This window comes from Toxorhynchites rutilus, chromosome 2, assembly GCF_029784135.1.
Source record: "Toxorhynchites rutilus septentrionalis strain SRP chromosome 2, ASM2978413v1, whole genome shotgun sequence".
NCBI classification, from domain to species: domain Eukaryota; kingdom Metazoa; phylum Arthropoda; class Insecta; order Diptera; family Culicidae; genus Toxorhynchites; species Toxorhynchites rutilus.
The window spans coordinates 239771679-239794442 of NC_073745.1; the positions used below are offsets into that span (position 1 = coordinate 239771679).

General features: G+C 37.4%; 1 long non-coding RNA gene across 1 annotated transcript; it reads left to right on the forward strand.

Annotated features, from left to right (window-relative positions):
- The first annotated feature begins 4562 nt into the window (after positions 1-4562).
- Positions 4563-15490, forward strand: LOC129767451 (uncharacterized). The gene is made up of 2 exons (XR_008741521.1): positions 4563-5026; positions 12037-15490. It is a non-coding gene; the product is annotated as an uncharacterized LOC129767451 (long non-coding RNA).
- Positions 15491-22764: the final 7274 nt, after the last annotated feature.

A 22764-nucleotide genomic window follows, 5' to 3' on the forward strand; every position in this document is an offset into this window, starting at 1 on the left:
ACCCAAGCCTGCGGGAGGCTTTACCAACGACGTAGTTGACACGTGCTTTGAAGCTGAGTTTGGTGTCCAAATAAACACCCAGATCATTCACACATTCGACTTTGGCTAGTGGAACACCATCAAGATGATAGCCGAAATGAATTGGATCTTTTCTTCTTGAGAAAGTGATTGTTGAGCTTGGGTAGACTGTACAATTCGTAGTTGCTCTCCGTGATTGACCTGAACATACCAAATTGCACAAAGAACACACAGAATGACGTTTGAGACTAGCAAATCATTCTCGTTGTGCAATTTTCGGTGATTCGAGCATTAAATGGTCAATAACGACGCCGGCCACGTCCATACAGTCACCAGGGGAAGGGAAGGAATGTTAGTATGATATTCGCCGCCCGAAGGCCAGAAGGGTCACCTCTATAGCGTGGTTCCCTAGCGTTTATCATGGAGGGGATAGTTGTTAGTGGGGAGAGGTAAGAATCAGGATTCACTGCGGTAAGTGATGTGATTATAAAGGGTGTGTCACATCAAATTGCATCACGGAAAAAACGCTGTAGAAATTCGCCCAGTAGACCGATCCTTTTGAAAATTTTAGACAGTAAAATAAAAACTATTAAACAACTTTTGGCATTTTCTTTTTATTCATACTTCGAGCCCAAGCCCGTATGCTCGCACCTTCCTCTTTACCTCGTCCATAAGGTACTGTACAACGTCAGGTTGTAGTTTTTTTTTAACAGAAATCAATTTTCTCTTGAAGTCCGCCTCCGATTTGACAACTTTTGGGTTCTTCCGAAGGGCCTGCTTCATAATCGCCCAATATTTCTCTATTGGGCGAAGCTCCGGCGCGTTGGGTGGGTTCATTTCCTTTGGCACGAAGGTGACCCCGTTGGCTTCGTACCACTCCAACACGTCCTTTGAATAGTGGCACGAAGCGAGATCCGGCCAGAAGATGGTCGGGCCCTCGTGCTGCTTCAATAGTGGTAGTAAGCGCTTCTGTAGGCACTCCTTAAGGTAAACCTGCCCGTTTACCGTGCCGGTCATCACGAAGGGGGCGCTCCGCTTTCCGCAAGAGCAGATCGCTTGCCACACCATGTACTTTTTGGCAAACTTGGATAGTTTCTGCTTGCGAATCTCCTCCGGAACGCTAAATTTGTCCTCTGCGGAGAAGAACAACAGGCCCGGCAGCTGACGAAAGTCCGCTTTGACGTAGGTTTCGTCGTCCATTACCAGGCAATGCGGCTTCGTCAGCATTTCGGTGTACAGCTTCCGGGCTCGCGTCTTCCCCACCATGTTTTGCCTTTCGTCGCGGTTAGGAGCCTTCTGAACCTTGTATGTACGGAGGCCCTCCCGCTGCTTGGTCCGCTGGACGAATGAACTTGACAAATTCAGCTTATTAGCGACATCCCGGACCGAACTTCTCGGATCACGTCTAAACTGCTTAACTACGCGCTTGTGATCTTTTTCACTGACGGAGCATCCATTTTTGCCGTTCTTCACCTTCCGGTCGATGGTTAGGTTCTCGAAGTATCGTTTTAGTACTCTGCTGACCGTGGATTGGACGATTCCCAGCATCTTACCGATGTCCCGATGTGACAACTCCGGATTCTCGAAATGAGTGCACAGGATTAATTCACGACGCTCTTTTTCGTTCGACGACATTTTTCCAAATTTACGAAAAATTGACAGTGAAGCATGGCCAACGTAATCTATACACTCTTATCTGATTATAAGCGAAAACTGAAGATATAATTCCTAAAAATTAAATTTCTACAGCGTTTTTTCCGTGATGTAATTTGATGTGACACACCCTTTATATTGTGCTCGCCCTGACCAATCTCAATTTCAATTTTGATACTGTGTTGAAAAATTTTTTCACTGTAGAATGGATCTTCAGAATATGCAAGAAACAAGCATAGTGTAGAGCAAAATTAAAGCAGAAAAGATATTCGAATTTCCTGTTGCCGTTCTACGTCTTCTGAGATGCTTCATTCTGCGTTAAAGATTTTTTTGATAATTTTGCTAAGAGATACTGAAAAACTACATGGAAATTCAAGAAGATCAGTATTTCAGTTTCAGTTCTCCAGACAGCGAGCAATCAACAGTACATTTCAATGCTTGGAATCAATTTGACAATCTTCTCAAATTGCTTCACGAAAAGTTTGCGCTCTTCACTCAGTGAAAGCATTTATTTATCGGCCCTTGTCATTACTATCAAATATTGCTCCGGCAATGATTTTGTAGTTCTAGGTTAACAATGCGGTCGTGGCTCGTGGAGATCATTCTTCTTTATTTATTTATTTGCGGCCCGCGACACAATAATAATACGTGTATGTGGCCCCTATGAAAAAAAAGGTTGAGTACCGCTGGCATAGACCATCTCGGCCAAGATTCTCCATAGGTTCTCTATGGGATTGTAATCGACTGCAAGCAGGTCATTCAAGAAGCGGAATGTCCTTCTCGGCAAATCATGCCTTCGATTGCTTGGAAACGTGGATATATACATTATCCTGCTGAAAAAACGATATCCTCGGTAGCGTTATTCTCAATATGGCCAATCAAAACGTCCTCCAGTAAATGAAGATACTTTTCGGAGTTCATTCGAGTGAAAATTAAACAAATGGGAAGCTTGCTGTGATAGGAAACGGCTCCCCACACTGTCAAACTTCCGCCCCCAAAATTGCGCTTCGATCTCACGACATGCCGTTGGCTTTAATTGTACCAATAGCAACTGTAACAGTCCGGACCATCCAAATTGAACTTTTTTCGCCGGAAAATACAACATTTATCCATTCTAGTTTCCATTCCATGTATTTTCGACCTTTAAGACGCAAAGTAACTTTGGTGTTCCCATTTGCTGGTCGTTATATTCCATATTTCTGGCACTATTTAGAGAAATTCCGTACCACTTTCTCAGATCGACCAATTTTTGTTACGATCGAGCGATTAGAAAACTTTTGTTCACTGATTATCTTTATTATTTTCCGCCCCTCTTCCGTCAATAGTATACCATTCGCCATTCCTTTAAATTCTACGTAAATCACTAATGTGACCAACTTCTTACGTTGCACATCTAATATTTATCTTGTAAACTCCCATTCCCAAGTATTTTTTTTTTTTCAAAAAACACAGAGGAAAGGCTTGGTGATTATGCGAAAACTCGATTTTTATGCCCTGCGGCTAAACGTATGTCTCGGGAAAAAACGACGTTTGAATGTTTATATCCACCGATGCCGCCTTGTGTGTGTGATTGTGACGCACGTTCTTTCAATTAAAATTGACTTAAATATACTACCACTACAGCAAATAAGTATCCCGAGAAAAAGAACATTCTTAGTTCTCAGTTTTGTAAGTGTTTCAATTTTTTTCAAGTGCGGCTAAACGAATGTCTATCACTGTATTACAGCAAATCTACTTCATTACATGCACATAAATTAATAACTGGATTAATATTGACTAAGATTAAATATTTCGAATTCTGGACACATCTGGTACTCATCTGTTACTGCTGAAAAATGTTGGATGAATGGACTAATGTAAACTCTAAGTGAATTAATAAAAATTTCTCTAACGAAGTTTCCAAAAACACGTGTTTGGGAGGGAACTAAACGCTTCATGAATGAGAAAGTCTTCAACGTGTATATGATGTTTACGGTTAAACATCATTGATAGAGAAGATGAATGCTCACGGATCGCTCTATTATAGAATAATAAAATCCAGCTTCTTATGGATATTTTTCATTTTATTTTGAATTCAACTATATTTCAACATAGTTGACGTGGACTATTTTTCCACATCTTCTGTATAGTTTAAACGGTCCTGAATTTGTTCTCTTGGTCATCTTCTTCCGACCTATAATATGTCCAACAAAATATGTCTCCTGCGAAACAAAACCCATCAAAATAACCGCCGTTTGAAAACCGGAATCTTTCCGAACAAAGACCAATTCCTCAGCAGATTTACATTCTCCGGGGTAAAATTTTCCCACAGCGATACCCTCCCAAGATTCTAGTTTTCATAAGCCATAATCACACAACCCTACGGCAAACGGTCTCTGTCAGCTGCATAATTTAATCGAACCGATTCAAATCGAAAGTTTCTCAGGCGATGGCGCAATAACGACGTCCCCTCCGGTATGATGTGTGAAGCAATTCGCTGCGTGCGCGCGCTTACACACGGCTCTAACCGTCTTTCCAGATTCCTTTCAATTTTCGGTAAGTCCCTTCCTTGTTTACGACGGATTTTTTTCCCTCCCTTATCGGTCCATGGCGCGTAATCTTAGACGGCCGAACAAAAGGAACCTCACGTTGGAGTTGTTTAGAAACAGGGGGAAACGGATTCGGACAAAAGAAAGTCACCAACACACACACACAATACCGATGACGCATAACTTTACTCTGTTTCTTCGCCAGGAGGGGTGCGCTATCCTTGCGCGGACAAAAAGGCGCATTGCGCACCGATGTATGCGTATGCGCATGTGTATGAGAAAGCATGATTGCGAGTTATGTTTCCCATGCTGGTGGTATGGTTGGTGACTGGATCCCTGTTATAAAAGCATAGCGCGCCGCTTATCCGACAAGCATAGTTCATTCGGCAGTTGACTAGTGAACAGCAAGTAGTCCCGGAAAAAGGCGCCCTCGAGAAGAGGCAGCTCCTCTCGAGGGATGCTGGGCAGTTAGTTTGGAATTGTTTCCAAACAAAAAACAACGAAGAAGTATTTTGAAAAACCAAAGTGATACGAAACCAAGTGGTTGTTGTGTGGTGATCGAACAAGTGGCGGAATAAATCAATGAGTCATTGACAGTGTGAGATTCCAAGGGACACCAATCATCGATAAACATGTGGGCCATTGTGTGCGTTTGGAGGAAATGAAACATCAACGGGTGCTTGAGTGGAACACATTGATTGATAACGAGACAGAGGCCTTACCTACGCCGGCAAAGGACTCGTGTGGTGGGAGCTCTTCGAAAAGAGGGCTCGAAGGCCGGGTAATCCGCCGATCCGAAGGATCGCTTTCAAGCATCATATTGAAGGGTAGGTTATTTTCAAAATTTCTGCTTGAATCTATTTCATTCTACTAGTGCACAACATAGGTGTCTGTTAATATGCGTTTAACGCGCGCGCACACACACAATTGAGAAAAAGATTCGCATTGAAGATAACGATTTAATTAGGCAATAAAGGAAAAATTGTGCGAAATGTTTGTAAAATGTTTTTCTGCGAATGAAAAAAAATAGTTGTCATCAAAACTGACATCATGTTTGAAGAGAGAAATACAAAAAATAAGTTAAAGGTCGAGCGCAAAAGTAGAGAAAGTTTCTAAATTAAGTTTTTTTTTTGTAAAATATGTTTTTAAATTTCTTTTTCGATTAATTTACTTTATTTTAAAATCTAATGATTTTTATTTCTAAGCGATTTATTTCCTTAAATTTGTATCGTAATCAAGATGATTTCTGTAGATTTTTTGGCACAAAATCAAAACTATGAAAAAAGAACTATTGATTAAGAAGATTTATTTATTTTAGTTCCGCAAATCTTGTATTATTGTTTGTTTGTTTTTTTTTTCAATCCAATCATCTCTACTTTTGCCGGAATTTGTTTCATAAATATTTTCGTTCCTCATGTACGAAAGTTTGTAAAATATTGGCTAGACTATTGTATTGGAAAAATAACGTTTAGGTTTCATACGATTTTGTTCGCGCGCTAAGTTCGTCGATAATATTTATGAACGCAAATTTGTGACGACCACCAATGATTCATTCCATTTGATTGCAAAGTGTCCGGATGCGCGGAAACCAAATTCGACCCCAATTGAGTCCAAATAATTTGTTTGTTATAATTCGAAAACGTATGGCCATGTTCTAAGTTTCTGGTACAATCTAAACAGCGTTTCATAATTCTCCGGTAGAAGAAATCCTACATTAACGTTCGATCAAATCCGTGATAACCGAGGTACAGTGTCGATATATGGTGACGATATCCGTGGTTGTGAGGCAAAAAATTCTCTATCAGAGAATGCTGCCCGAATGCCCGAAGGCAACTGTAAATTATTAAAATATGAATGAACATTTTTTCTTGATATTATATTGATTACTTGAAATGCGTAGTTCTGACCCTTTTTATTATTTTTCTATAATTTTCTTGATATTGCCACTAAAACTTATCATGATAAAAAAAAACCTTTATCAGACCCAAATTTCGTTAATGTTTTTTCACCACTTGCAAAAAATCTTGTTACTCTATTACTCAAAACACATTTGATAAGAAAATGGTAATTTTCATTCATAATTCTTGTTTTGAATGTGTTTCTTTCCACCTAAAAATCCATTAACATTTTCGCTTCATAAAGCGAAACACGGAGTTCAAGGCTGCGAACGCAAATTGCTTAATTGCTAGAGCCCTGAGAAAAGTTCGGCCGAAGGAGTAACACGTGGTTTTGAAAGTCTAGATTCGGAGAGGTTCATATTAAAGTGTTTGTTATGTCAGAAATCAGCTGAAATGACTCAAAACTCAATGAAAAATTTCGGAAATTCGAGGTCGAAAGATGTGCTTCGAAAGCTTCCGCTGGATTACAAAAATTGTGCCCAGAACAAAAGTGTGGCCTTCAGTTAAATAACAATCTTAAAAGTCCTAAGCAACTTGAGCAAATGTCTCTAATCCATTATTACGTTCAAAATAGATTTTTCGTTCAACTAATGATTTGTTCGAAGAAAACGGATTCAAAAACAATAAAATATTAATAAGAATGAATATTTGAAATTCAAATCACAGTAATATTTTGCTAAATCAAATTTCGAAGTTGCTTTTTACAGAGAAACTTTTTCTACAATCATCAAAACAGATATTACAGAAAATGTTGTATTCTATATATCGACTTCCCTAGGCATCATTGGATTTGACATTGGTTGAGATTGAGTGATTTTCAAAAGGAATGTATATAAATTCAAATATTGTATATTGAAATTTAAAAACAAATAACATTTGTCCCCGAAATCAAACACTGCTGATGAACTAAAATCCTAAATTGAAGAAATAAAAAACTATTTTCATAAATATGCACCTAACAGAAATTAGTCATTTATTAGCTTTATCATAAAAAAGGGCTTTTCTTTGTAAATCTACTCGAGCTACTTTCAGGATTAACAAATCTTTTCCCTTCCGATTTCGGTATAATGTTCAGAAGGAGCATTTTAACAAATCCTCTGTTAAAATCGAAGAATATTTATAAAGTTGATCGTTACCTGCTTTTCCGAGGAATATTCCTTGAAGATAACATTTTCGAACGCTATAATCCGGCCACATGGAAACATTGGAACTCGAAGAAAAAATCAAACGAACCAGGATCTAAAATTGAATCCAAGTAAAGGTCACAACACTTATTCCAACCTTTTGTGAACTCCAAATTTTGGATCAAATTGTGATCCTTGTGAGGACACGAAACAATATCAATTGAAATAATACAAAATTTAAAAAAAATCGGTTTCTAGAATCACAAATTCAATAGAAAAATAATAAAATGAATGCCGAACAGCTGTTTCATTTATTTTTTGATTATAAAACGGGGAATCAAATCTGGTCACATTAACTCATCAGCCACTACGGTTTCAAGGAGAGAGAATATTGACTGTGGCACTTATTCTGTTCTGAAAGCATATGAAGAAGTGCAGTATTTTAGGAGCAAAAATAGAAGCCGTTTAGCATTAGAATTCGAATTTCATTCTTCCACGAAATATACACCACGTGAACACAAGCAAAATTTGAACAAAGAAATTAGAATGGTTTAAAGGAAAATATGGATTATGTTTCGTGTTTGTTCGCTTATCAAGCTTATAAAATATATTGAACATCTGTCCTGAACGCGTTTGAAAAACTGACTTCAGAACTAATTAAAATCGTTTAGCAGCTGAAATTCAAACTCATCTGTTCCCTGAAAATGCAATTTAAATCAAATCGAGATCGAGTTGTCTAAACGTTGTTTCATGAAAAGTAAACTAAATTCTAAATTCTATATTCATATTTGCACTATTTCAATCATCGAATAAGATACCCTTTAACCTGAAACTCTGAAAATTAAGTTTTTATATCATTTCAATCAAATATTATAACACTCTCGATGGACAAATTCAACTCTCAATCTTCCCACTGATCACACGTAACACATCTCGAGTATCAAAACTATTTATCGTGCGACGTTAATTTTAATCTGGAAGGTACAAGAATCAAACCTAAAAGCAGTTTCCTGGCTTGAAAATGTGTTCTTAAAGCATTGTTCACTTAGAATCCGCACGCAGGAAATCACTTAAATGTCAGGGATAGAATGACACACGAAGAAGATTAACCAATCAAATCAAAATCATTTTTGGTGCACTCTCATACAAAAGTATCATTTAAACTATTTCTCTTCATTACTGATATAATTGCGCGCTTTCGTTGTGTATCTCGTCTCTAAACGTTACACACTTGTAGTATCTATCTTTTTGGCAACATTGTCCCAAATGCTCTGGGCAGGTTCTTCTTGCGCTTTTTATTAAGGATGCACGCGTTTTCTTGAGCATTCTTCTCTACACAACTTCAAGTCTATCGTCTTGTTTGTGACATAAAACTAGTTTTTTGCTCCACTGGTGCAAATACTTTAGCAAATCACGAACTTCCGAGCAAATTTATCAATGAACACGAGCCTCAATCAGTCTGGGACATCTCCTCATTCCGTGGCTGTGTGAAGACCATTCTCACGTAAATCTCATCGTCAATGAGCAGGTATCCTTACGAGCGAGTAGTACCTTATCAGAACCTGGTCATACAACCTCCGAGCGCGAGTTTTGACCACTAGAAACTGCTTCAACGTCCCTGCAACGTCCAACCCTGCTCGCAGGCGAATTCCTCGAACGGTACTACGAGCGGCATCATATTTAATTGCGATTTCACTTTTTGACAGATCGCTTCGATGCTTCTCAACACTTTCCAATTCAGCTGATGATCACATGTTTCACTAAGAAATTTCATTTGAGCCGCTCGAGCGACTCTGAGCACATCATGCGCGGTAATTTTGGCGATATTTACCTGTTTGACGATTGTCGCACCTGACCATCACGAATAACTTCTGATTCGCTGCTCGAGATCACCGCTTCTGTCACCATTGCAAAAAACACACCTTTATGAACAAACCGTGGTCAAAAAAACTTACAGCGGTCACTGAGCGTGCCGCTGCAAAATATACAACCCGTGCGGACTCTAAGTGGGCAATACATCGTTAGCAAAAGCAACAAAAATAAAACAATTTCAAAGGTAATAAATCAATTGCAACCGTGATTACATCAGTCGACCAAATCGAATTCAACATCTTAAACTTTTGCGTCTTATTGGAGTTAAAGAATTCAAACACCTTTTTCACGGAGTAAGTGTTGCCAACTTTTGGTATTCTTCAAAACATAATCTGCTATCCGCCCTTCAGTCAAAGCAAATCTGTATTTTCATACCTTTGCGGCAAAATCAATTACGTATTATCGAACTGTAGAATATTCAAAGTTGCGTATTCATATCATCATTAAAAATAATAAATTTTATTATTCATTTGAACCAAATCCAGTTGATCGTTGTACAAAAAATGTGATATATTTTTTTTGAAAAATGTGAATGTGAAACCCATCCATGTATTATTATTATTATTCTTTGTAGAACTGTTTTTTTGTTTAAAATTAATCTCAATCAATATCATTTATAATATAATTTGACCGTTTTCAGTATAGTTCATTTATTTCTTTTTTTTTGTTTTTTAATTTGAGCGAGGATCCAAACAATATACCTGAAATTTTAGATTGATATGAGTCGCATTTATGTAGACTGGCATTCCGAATTTTAATTTGCATTGCTATATTATTTTTGCTTTATTTTTTCTTTCATGTTAACGATATGAATTTTGATTATTTTTTTTATGTGATAAATTAATATTTTTAGTTTATTTCCTTGAACACGTGGTTTCACATTTACAGAGTATCGATTTATTTAACCTTCGAACCAATCTTTGCTTTTAAACCTAATCAAACCCAACTTTTGCCAGTAAAAAATCAGAAAACTTCAGCGTTAAAAATTCACAATCATCTCCTAACTAATTCAATGAAGATTTTAAGTTTTATAATTTATGGACGAAAAGCATGTTATGAACTCAGAAATCGATTCACACATGTCGCATAGCTATAGAGTTGATCACGGCCTATAAATCGATTCTTTTACACTCTCACCAGAAGTCACTACTTCCAGTGCCTACTTTATCCAAAAAATTTCTCCCGCTTTTTTATCTGTCAAGAAAAGATGCAAGGTTTGAAGCCATATGTTCATTTTAAAGACATTTGACTTACTATTAAAACATTAGATTTTGTGAAGACATTTTGAAGACATTAGGAAGTATGCTTTGATATTTCAGTATGATTGCGTATGTAGATTTTTGGGAGATTTTATTTCCATAAAATTCCTACTACTTTCAGAAAATACCCTCGATCCTTTTAGTGTCAATCGCTCACTTTTTATCAGTGTTACTTGTTTACTTTTGTCCTTGGTAATCAATGGATAACTTTGCCTCGGTGTCATTCACTCGATTTTTTCACGACAATTAATCCTTTCTTCACAATTTCATCATTTCAATCGTCATCAATCATCATAAAATTCAGTTCGCAGTTGCGTTGTAAATCTAGCAAGCAAAAACAAGTTATGAATTTTAGCTTCTTTGTGATGTGATTGTGATTGAGAAGACATTTAAGACATTTTTGCCTACCATGTCAAGACATCTGAAAAAAACACCTGGCATCCATGCTGTTAAATCCACAAGTTAGTTTATCCAAGATTCAACACTCGCAGGTATGAATATGCTCGCCTAACAAGGTTTATAGAAGTTGTGTAAATTTAAATTGAATATAAGTTATTTTGAACCCTACAAAAGCTGCTTCGAACATTTCGATTTCAAAACTCCAATCCAAATCCATGGTCGGTTAAATCTATCAATCGATCCAATTTATTCAGTTCATATTACAAACAAAAACATTAACAATCTGTGGTGACATATTTTGAGAATATCTTTAGAACAACTTCATGAAAAAAACAAGAATTCAATCAACAGTGGCGTACCTGATATCACTTCAAATAATTTGAACCATACTCAATTGTTCCTTTCGCATTAAATTCGAAATCGAGCACCACGAATGATACTTCCTCCAACTTGTTTTTCGTTTCAAGTAGCCTCAAATAAACATTCGAAATATTGCCTGAGAAATGTGAAGCACGTGACAAAGAGACAGACCTTGGATCTGTTTTTGTTTTGATGAGCGATTTTGACACATCATTTTATTCTCTACTTCAATTGCCTTGGTTTAGACCGACTAAATTACCTTTTAGATTCTAAAACACCTCAAACCGATGACGAATCCAACTCTGGCTTCCAAAATGATCGCTTCAAACACAAAACAAATATTTCTGTAAGATGTTAACAATCAACATGAAAATTTGATTTATTCTCGCATTCCGGCAACACTGACCAACGAAACTCTGACACGCTTAATCGAAACCCAATAATATCAGCAAAAATACCCGCCTCCGCAGTAATCCCGAGGGTTAGCAGAGGGATAGCTGTGGATTGCTCTCCGGAACAAACACCTGAAACAATATTTTACAAACATTTCCTAGGCAAAGCGAATCGACTAAATTCATGATTAGAACATAGTTATTGTTTAAAATTGATTTTTTTTTCTCATACTTTTTTTTCACTTATTAATCCTTTCAAAAGTCAATTTTACACAATACACACAAGAAAACAGCTCAAGAAACGAATAGTTAGGTCTTCTAACGCGGAGCAAAACTAACATTAGCTTTCAAATATTAAATGGAACGAAATACTCTAAATTGATTCGTCAAAATCAGCGCAAAGAATGCACCACTGCACATATGTCAGCTCCACACAGCATCCATTCACACACACACACACCTTTCCCACCCTTTTGGTGCCTAAGACCTACTTAAACTAACGCGTGCATTTCGGCTTCTCCATTTCGTTCCAGGATGATTGACGTGACTTCGGGTTGTTTTTTTTTCTGGATCCGGCATCGAGAAGCCTCTGGGGAAGCAGCTCCAGCAGCAGCAGTTCAAGAATGCGCCCAAAAAGGGGGGCCTCCTCCAGGCCAAGCCAAGGGATGGTAAACTTCCTCCTTCCGTGGAACACACGGCAACGTACGACACTACGACACCACTCTCCGACTGTGGACAGCTCCGGAACGCTCTGTCCTCGCGGGGTAGTGGAAATAGGATGTGTAGGTGAACCTGAAGAATCTTCTCTGCATAACTCACAACCAACCTCCGGCAATGGACACCGATGGGGGGAGGGAGGGCGCAATGCACCGCAAGGTGCCAACTCAGCAGTTAGAACCAAGACAGCCACAGCCACCCACCCCAAAGGTGATAGATCAAACCATGTCGAACAAAAGGGTTAATCTGTTCCGACGTTTTCCGACGTTCGTTATCGTGTGTGTGGAATCTCGGAACCTTCAAGAGCGGCGGGAAAGCGAACGATTTCTGCATCGTAATCGTTTTCGTTTTTATGTTATGAGATCCGGATTGTTGTAGCCCCTGGTGTGGTGCTGCTTCTGCCAACTCGTTCCCGAAGAAGCTATGTGAAGATATGGCATCAACCAGCAGCAGCAGGAATACGTGAAATGTCAGCAACAGTTCAATTTACTGCCATCAAGCTGGTGGCTGCAGTCCGTTTCCGCACCCGGCAGAACTGCAGCACTCCGCACACAAAATGTTCCCATCCGAAGCGAGCGCCAACAGAACCAACAAAAAATAGCTGAGAAATCGAACAACGGAATCCTATATTTCAATCCTGATTTCCGCCGAATCGGTGCAGTTCAAACAAAAAGAACCTGGAAGAGAAACAGCTCGACACAGAAAAAAGGACGTTTGTACGTGTTTTGCTGAGCTTCGGAAGAATCCTCGCTATCAGCGAACAGTTTTTCGACGTTTTTCAATTTCCAACCATAAATTGTTCATTTTTTTCCAATTCATTATGGCGAGTGGCTTTTCGGTACGGATTGTGGTTTGTTTTAGCTTTAGTGAGTTTAAATTTTTGTTCTATTACGCTGAACTTTTCCAGCTGACCAAAATAGGTTAAGTTTTCAATCTTTTTCTCTTTTGTTAGGTTAAACATTGAACAGATGACTTCTTCTCTGTGTTTTGATTAGATTAAGGTTTTTACTGAGTGCCTTTTAACTTTATTATTTGTTTTTTCTCGTTTCTATGCTCCCAAGACGTCACCACCAACAACGCGCCCAGAAAAGTACATCCACTGACAGCTAAAACGTTTGCCCCATCCCTGTTTTCGTTTCAAATGTTGTCTGTTGAACCTGGAGTTCTTGATTGTTGTTACTGTTATCTGTTATGCCTACCTGTTTTTTTTTGTTCCATGATTCCCGTTATCTGTGCATTTGTTAATCGTTAACCCGTTATCCGTTATCCGCACTAGTATTGCATGTTCTTGTTTCTGTTTGCTTTGTTTTTGTTCTCTTCTGTTAAAAGTTACCCGTACCTTGTTCCCTGTTAACTTATGTTAATTGTTACCTTGTTATCCACACTTCAGTTACTTGTTTTAATTTTTGTTCCCATTGTTTGTTTTGTTCTCATCTGTTTATAGTTTCCAACAGTTAGAGCACGCAACTGATTCGATTCGATGTTTTATTCGTTATTCTTGTTTTTGTTTGGAAAATGTCAAAATTCCTTCGATACTCGCTCGAACCGCCTGTTACCTGTTACGGTTCCAACGGGCATCGAACCGATTTTGAACATTCGAAACAGTTGCGTCCCCTAACGACGTGTGAACTCTGTTGGGTTTTTGTTTTACTTCTTGTTTTGTTACGTTTCATTCATTTCTTTGCTACTAAATTTCTTCTGTTTACATTCGTTTTCTTTGTTGGAATATCTGTGACTTGTTAGCTATTTGAATTCTGCCATTACGAAGATTTTTCTCCTGTTATCCTTCTCCGTATGACAACTTCAAATTAATCTGTTTCTGTTTCCCGTTACATTTGCGTTACGTTTGCTGTTACGTTTCACCCCCCTATTCACTGTTTCTGTTCTGTTTCCATTAAGTTTTCGTTAAAAAAAAATCATTAAGTTTGCATGTTCTTGTTACAATTAACAAACGAGGCATCGTTTGACAGCTGTCAGTGAAATCGCGATATGGTGACGTTCGCATGCATTTTTTTCATCTTTCAAGTGTGTATTATATTTAACAAAATGTCTGGAATGCACCTTATATACGTATGTCGGTGACCAGTTTCGCCACGGTGACATTGACAATAATTGTATACTAGACTATAAGACTTTTTTTTCAAACCCAACCCCCCAAATAATGTTCGCTCTTTTTCCCTAAGAATAGTTGTTTGTTGATGTAACCGTATCGAACGGAAAGCCACTCTCCAATGAACTTTTCTCGTTAAACCAAACAAATCGAAAACAAAACGTGGAAAAGAGAACTTTTCCACTCTGCTGCTGCAACCGTGTGACAAAAGATTAAGTTTAGATTAAACTATTTCCACCGCCCTGCGGTTGCACCGAAAACAACAAGGCGAAACTATCGCGCAAAAACCATTTCTCGAAAATAAGCTCTCTCTGAAACTTCCCGTCTACATCAACGGTAATCACGACGCCACTGGTTTCGAAACAAAAAGCTGAAATATCCACCGCAGGTAGATATCAAAAAAGTTGTTATTTGTTACTGTTAACCCTTGTTATCTGTTATTCATTTGTTAAACGTTGTTACCCTGTTACTGCTCTGTATTGTTATCTAGTTCATAAGAACGTGGAGGAAAAAAAAGTGAGGCACGCAAAAAAAATGTTGTTAACTAGCTGTCGTAAGTGTTACAGATTGTTTACACTCCACTGTTAATTTGTTTGTAATTCATGCTTTGAATGGGACATGAATGAGTGGAAGCGCGTGACTTTTGTTATTTGTTAACTGTTATCAATTCAATGTTCTTTATGTTGAGGTTATGTTTGTATTATGAAAAGTTGTTAGGAACCCGTTCGTTCAGGTATCGCTCTGTTTGTTACCAAAGTTTGTTAGTTATCTGAAACAATTGTTATGTTGTATTCTGTCACAATATCAATCAGTTAAAAAAAATAACCGGTTACAAGTATTTCAAAGAAAAAAAAACCATTTTCCATTTTCCATATCCAATTTTCCATTTCCATTTTTACTAGGCTAGGGTTTTAGAACATATAAACTTTAACATTCCATTTATTAGATTTTCGGTATTTAGGGTAACGAGTATTCCAAATTTCAGAACAAATGTTCACATAGGAGTTTAGAAATAGTTTAAACTACCAGACCTATTCTTATAATCTTTTCATTGTATAAGATAATCGTAAACATTAAGCTTCAGTAATTGTAACAATTTAGCAAATAAGTTTGAGTGTTCGTGTGAATTTGAATAAAGCATTTCTAAATAAGCCACTAAATATTGTGTTCTTTTTATGACAACAATCAAAGCCTTAACCTTATTTAAGGGAAGCTACTTCTAAAGACGCGTCCACATTACGCCAATCGGCCTTGGCCGCCCGGTAAAGCCGACTAAATGTGGGCATACCGCCCGGGCTTGCCGACGTGCCGAAAACCGACTCGAATCAAACCGAACCCAACCCGAAACAAGTGGGTCCGGTTCGAGAAAGTCGAACCAAAACAAATCGAAGTAAATTAGCGTTGACGACATTGTGCTTCGTGTGTTCGTGACAGCTTCGTGCATCCGATGGGACTTCGGCTTCGTGCACCCGATGGGGCGTCCACATTACATAACGAACCGAATATGCCGCCTGGTACAGGACGATCGGTATCATCGGCATAATGTGGACGCGCCTTAATAACTAATTTCGTTGGCCCTCTATTGATCTACAGTGTTGGAAAGAAAAAAGTGAACAGCATTACGCAAAATACTTTTTCATGTTTTCTTGGAAAATTCATTGCAATTTGTATGCACATATACTAAGGGCTGTCCCCATACCACGTGGACAGAAAAAGTACGATTTCAGACACCCCCTCCCCCTCCGTGGACAAGCATGGACATTTTCTATACCCCTCCCCCTGTTGTCCACGTGGACAATTCTCCATTTCTTGAAAAAAATGATCGTAAAAATAGTTTAATTGCGCCTAAATTTAAGTTTATGTTTGTTTCTATTTTCTATTCTATGTATGTACATTATAAATATGTGAACATAATTAATAAAGGCTATTTTTTCTCAATTCTTTGAACAGCTTTGCAACTCGTGGAGCCCTGTGATCATGTTATAAAACATAATATTTACGTTATAGCAAAACATCACATGTGAATCTAATCTCGGACATTTTCTATCATAAACCGACGCAAGCTGGCTGAACTGTGAGTTTTCGAGAGAATCAGACAATGAAATCAAGTGCTTCGTAATAGGAATACAGTGATTGAAAATCATAACATGTATAAGGATATAAACATGTTGTGCTGTGATATGTAGTTTTGGCGAGTTCATCTCTAAAATTACCGATCAAACTAATAGATGTATGTCAGTGCCAATAACTGATGCCGTTCACTTAGCTGATACGCAAATTCATCATCCCATTTAAACCAGTTTACTGTTGCAAAATCTTTCCTCGCCTTGGCTTCAATAATAAGTTTCCGCGATTCATCTACCAATGATTTTTCTTCGTTCAACTTTTTAAATATTGGGTAATATTGAGTTGTTTGGAATAATCATGCCGATTTTTAAGGAAAAATCGAAAAATACCAAGGCATACATTTTCTTTTTTTTCCATGTGCACCGTTTTGTTTCACAATCTTTCGTCATTTTTCATGCAACTTGCAGAATTCATCATCGCAGAAATTCTTTGTTTTCTCGTCAAAAAACGGTGTCCAATAAGTCGAAATTCTTTTATTTTTATCTCATTTGTTTATTTATTTAGGCTCATTAGCATTTTATCGTGTACATGTCACATGTTTTTGTCGCATCTATAAATAGCGCATTACACAGTTGCCATATTAGGTATAAGAGTATTCCTTTTATACCATTGCATATGGTACATTACACAATAGCCATTAAGGCGTAAGAGTATTCTATATGTTCTTCCATTGTCCGGCTAGATCACCGGACCTCGGAGACAGTTGATATGATCATTGTTGTGTTATTAATAGAACAACAGCCCGATGGTTCTTGCAGAGCAGAGCAGTTGTAAGGATGAATCGATCTTATTTTGGACCGTGGGTCGATCTCCATCGCTGATAATTGTTGCGTGGACGTAGTTATTTTGTGACAACACAAAGATGGTCAATTGAGGATCCTGAGTTTTGAACTCATGATCGATCGCTTACTAAGCGAACGCGCAACTAATGCACAATGGTCCAGGAGATGCATTTAAGTGGACATGTGGCATTTAGAACTCGACAGTTATTCTCTAGACAAAAACTGTCTTAGACAAAGTTGTTACTCATGATAAAGTGCTCGTTTTTATGTTGTTAAAAATAGGGTGACCAACATTTTGGATGAAATAAAAAATCTAACTTTCTTATCTTTATAGATAGAGGTAAAAATAGTTCGACAATGTTGTAGCTCCAATTATTTGAGATATCTTTGTAGAACAAAGATTATCTCTATCTCTGGAAATAACAGATATAGCGCCTTTTTTCTAAGTTACGTTAGGGTCACCATTAAAAAAACTGTTTTTTTTTCGCTCTAACTTTTATGTTTTAAATTTTACATGCAAACTGTCTTCGAAAGACTTTTAGAACTTACTAATACAAACATTTTTCGATGCAGAACTTGTCAATATCTCAACTTTACTCAAAGTTATTGATATTTCTTCCCAAAAAACACGCTCTTTTCATTTGTTTGTCATTCTTTCTGGGGCCAACGTAAACAAAGTTTATTGGCGGCATTTGAAAGAGCATCTTTCACTACATGATGTGTGATTTTCAAAACCATGTTATTTTTTTGTGTTTGAGTAAATTACAATTGAAATCATGAGTTTTTGGGTAAAAACCATCAATAACATTGAGTAGGATTAAGATGTAGACATGTTCTGCATCGCAAAATGTTGGTATCGACAGTTTTGATGTAAAATTTGAAACATAAAAGATAAAGCAAAAAAACACGTTTTTTCATGGTCACCCTAATGCAACTTAGAAAAAAAACGTTAAATCGATTATTTTAAAAGATAGAAAAAAGCTTTGTTCTACAAAGTTGTTTAAAATAACTGGGGCTACAACATTGTTGAACTAGGTTTATTTCTATCTATAAGTATGAGGAAGTTAGATTTTTCATTTCATCGATAATTTTAGTCACCCTATTCTTGATAACATAAAAATGAGCGCTCTATCATATGTAACAACTTTGTCAAAGACAGTTTTTGTCTAAACAATAAATATCTCCCACAAAGTTGTTCTTAGCGCCTTCTATCTAAGTTACATTAGAGTAACTATGAAGAATTTGTCAATATCTTAATCCTGCTCAAAGTTATTGATGGGTTTTCACCCAAAAACTCACGATTTCAATTTTAATTTACTCAAACACAAAAAATAACATAGTTTTGAAAATCAAATATTATATAGAGTGAAATCTGTTCTTTCAAATTCCGTCAACAAACATTTTTTATGTTTGCCCCAGAAAGAATGACAAACAAATGAAAAGAGCATGTTTTTTTGGGAAGAAATATCAATAACTTTGAGTAAAGTTGAGATATTGCCAAGTTACGCATCGAAAAATGTTTGTATTAGTAAGTTCTGAAAGTCTTTCGAAGACAGTTTGTATGTAAAATTTGGAATATAAAAGTTAGAGCAAAAAACATTTTTTTCATGGTGACCCTAACGTAACTTAGAAAAAAGGCGCTATATCGGTTATTTCAGGAGATAGAGAAAAAAATTGTTTTACAAAGATATCTCAAATAATTGTAGCTACAACATTGTTGAACTATGTTTACCTGTATCTAGAAAGATAAGAAAGTTAGATTTTTTATTTCATCGACAATTTTGTTCACCCTATTTTTGACAACATAAAAACGAACGCTTTTATGTATGAGTAACAACTTTGTCTAAGACAGTTTTTGTCTAGAGAATAACTGTCAAACTCTAAATGCTAATTTCCACTTAAATGCATCTCCTGGACCATTGTGCAATGTGGCTACGGAGTCAAAATTTTTACCTCCAATATTTTTTTAAAGGGGGTCCAAACAAGTGATAAACACTAAAAAACAATATTTGATATTAGCGGGTAGACTATCACATCCTAGTCAAACTCTCAAAAAAATTGGGCGGGGTTTCAAAAAAACATGAGGTTTGGCATTATTCTGGAAGAGGGCGCCTTGGCCAATTCTGAACGTTTGTTCTAGATTGACGATTTCGATTCGTTTAGTTACGAGTAGTGCTTGTTGAAATTTATCGATTGGAGCTTATAATGCAGAATTTTTCTCCTATCTCACTAGACACAAAGAATGACTTTCTGCAGGTGAAGATCAACTTATGAGATATCTAATGATGGTTCATTTTGCTCACCACAAAGATTTGTTTTTCGCTCAACATTGTTGTAAAGGATAATATTTTTCTTCGCCTGACACTATTTGCTTCAAACTGCGAGTTTTCATTGCATTTATGAAGCGAGTTGTTGATGGAGATACGATCCATTTAATGTTTTCGGTCAAAAGGCGTAGAACTCATACATCGTAGCGTTTCGTAATCAAGTTTCACCTGTGCTCATGAACATAGATACTTGTAAGGAACCTGCTAATTGATGTGTCGTATACCGAGGATTTTTATTCATCAGCGTCTCAATTCGATTATCATCAGTTGCGCACACAAACTTGCTGGGCTACCCAATAACTAGAATCGTATTCCAGAAAATATTACAATTCAACGAAGAAGAGCATTGCCTCTAGGAAGACTTCTCTAAAGATAGGTTCCTGTGTATGAATTTGTTGTCCGAATTCTACAATAACATAACGAAGCAGTTTTTACATTGAGAGCGGAAACTGAATCGAAACATCGAAAACAATGTCGTGTATTTTCAATATTAGAACATTCCAACATGCTTTGGTGGCATCTGAATCCTTCAGATAATTGTGTCCCAATTCTGATCGATAATGATAACGCAAGATTTTTTAAAATCAATGAAAATAAATCGATCGCACTCAGCTCAACGATATAAAGAAATATGGAATTTCCACCGCGCAGTACTATCAGACAGCAGAAATGCGGATAAATTTTCTTGCAATGCAGAATATTTTTCATATATTGTTGAATACAGATATATATTTGTTTTTCAAAATATTTATTAGTGTCCACGTGGATGTAATCTATACCCCCTCCCCCTCACCGTGGATAAACGTGGACATTTTCGTAACCCCTGTCCCCCCTAATGTTGTCCACGTGGTATGTGGACAGCCTCCTACATGGGCTGAAAAGTCCCGGGATTTTTATTAAAAACATTTTTTTGCAAAGCTGTATTTATTCCTCAACATAGTTTCTTTCGAGGGCAATACACTTGGTATAACGAGTTTCCAACATTTCGATTCCCTCCCTGTAGTACGAAACGTCTAGGTCTTCGAAATATGCCTCAATGCCACTCTACAGACTACCTATTGGACTCAGGAGTGTGGTAATGGATCCACGTTTCATCCATTGTCACAAAATGTCGAAAGAGGTCCACTTGATTACGCTTCAACAACGCCAAACCGGTTGTTGAATCATCAACGCGCCGCTATTTTTGGTCGATGGTCAGCGAACGCGGCACACATCGCGCGGATAGCTTTTTCGTGTCCAAAATGTCGAGCAAAATATAACCCACTCGGTCTTTTGGAAAGCCTACGGCCTCAGCTAACTCGCGTAACTTCACTTTAAGATCGTTCACAACGAGTCAATGTACTTGTTTTACGATTTCTGGATTCGTAGCCTATTTTGGCGATGTGCATCTGCGATGCTTGTACGGCTAATTTTAAATTCATTAAACCACTGTAAACTGTTGTTCTCGAAGGAGCGGAAGTGGAATAACATTTCGTCAACTACTTGATTGTTCAGTAGTTTTCCCATCAAAAATCGATGTTTAATCAAAATAAGATATTCCTCCATTTTCCATTTTCTATACGATTGCTCAGGTAGTGACACACAAACAACTATAATTTGTGAACAAATAAACGAAATGTCATGAAACGTCATACATAAGCTAGTGACCGATGAACTTCTCGAAATGAATGTTGTTAATTTTCAGTGGCGCCATCTATTGCAAAATCCCGGGACTTTTCAACCGATGAAGTATTATGTATTTACATTTCAACTTATTCTATCAATAAGAACGAAACCAATTGCCCGCGAAGGAAGGCATAATGATTTCAGAACAATCACACGAAGATCGATAGCTTTAAGGAAAACATAGATTTGTAGCTCCTAACCGAGTCAACACATCTTTTCCTGGCACATTGGGCTCTCTTCCCACGGACCATGACGGAGTTTTCAAAGTCCGATCTGGCGACAAGACACAGCTCGCACCACCAAACACGTGTTAGATGTCGTGGTAACCTTGACCACAAACAAACGCAGAGATTGTTGCCGTTAAAATTTATATGAAAAAGTTGCGCATTTTTCGAACAGTAGGGGTAGTGGGGGCGAATTGTTCATGGGGGGCAAAATGGTCACCTGCTTGTTTGGCAGTATAACTATTGACTATAGATGCCGTACTGATAGTCACCTTATGTTTGAAGAATTTAATGACTTTTGAGCCACCCTGTACTTCAGTAGAGCTGTCGCATGTCAAATTATAAATAAAAAAAAACTTGCTCTCTCGATAGCCATTAGGCCGTAGTTCTGTGCGCATGTTATCTAAGGAATTTCTCGTGAAATTCAGTTTATTCAATCTGATATATTGGACACATCATCAGTATGGACGACTGTTCACATATTCTAGGAGAGGTGAACAGATATTATGTTTAATCTCAGCGATTAATTAGCATAGAAATTACTTTGATGTTTTGGGGCAAAGTGGTCATAGGTGAATAACAACTTACAATGTTTTGTTTACTAGAGCTGATATGCCTCACCACATTCTGCTCTTGAAGAGGATCCTTTCGTGGCTAAATATACCACACCAACTAAACCAAGCCTCATTATGCGGAACGTTATGTGATTATCACTACGTTTTAATATGCATAACAAAATTTAAATTGAGACTCTAGGTGAATAGGCCAAGCTTATTTCATACATGTACCTACTTTTTCACCTTTTTTTCTAATGATGAAAAGTGTACTATTTTCAATTTCCGTAATAAAAACCGCTTACTATCTTGAATAAAATTGAGTTTAATTATAATATTTTTCGAGAAACGGGAATTGAAGCGGTATGTGGATGCCGAAAATGGGCATATTCCTTAGGGTGACCACTATGCCCCTACTTCCCCTATTTGGACAGGATTAGAAAAAAAATCGCTGAACACTCCAAATCCCGTGAGCTCGTCGTTCATAGAGAACCCATCGGTAAAGCACATATTACCACAATTGATAGGCCGGTACTTTGCATCGAAGATCTTTGGAACGATCTCCGATCAATGATAATCTGGATTTCATGGATTTTTTGCTTCATGGACAGATCAAAATGCGCAGAGGAATCGATGTAGTCAGGAAAACAAACTCTGTTGAGAGTATACGATGAAGGAATAATCTGCATATGCACTCATGAATTCAGAGTGAAAATTTAGCTCGATCAGCTGGTCAAAATTTCCGATCACCAATG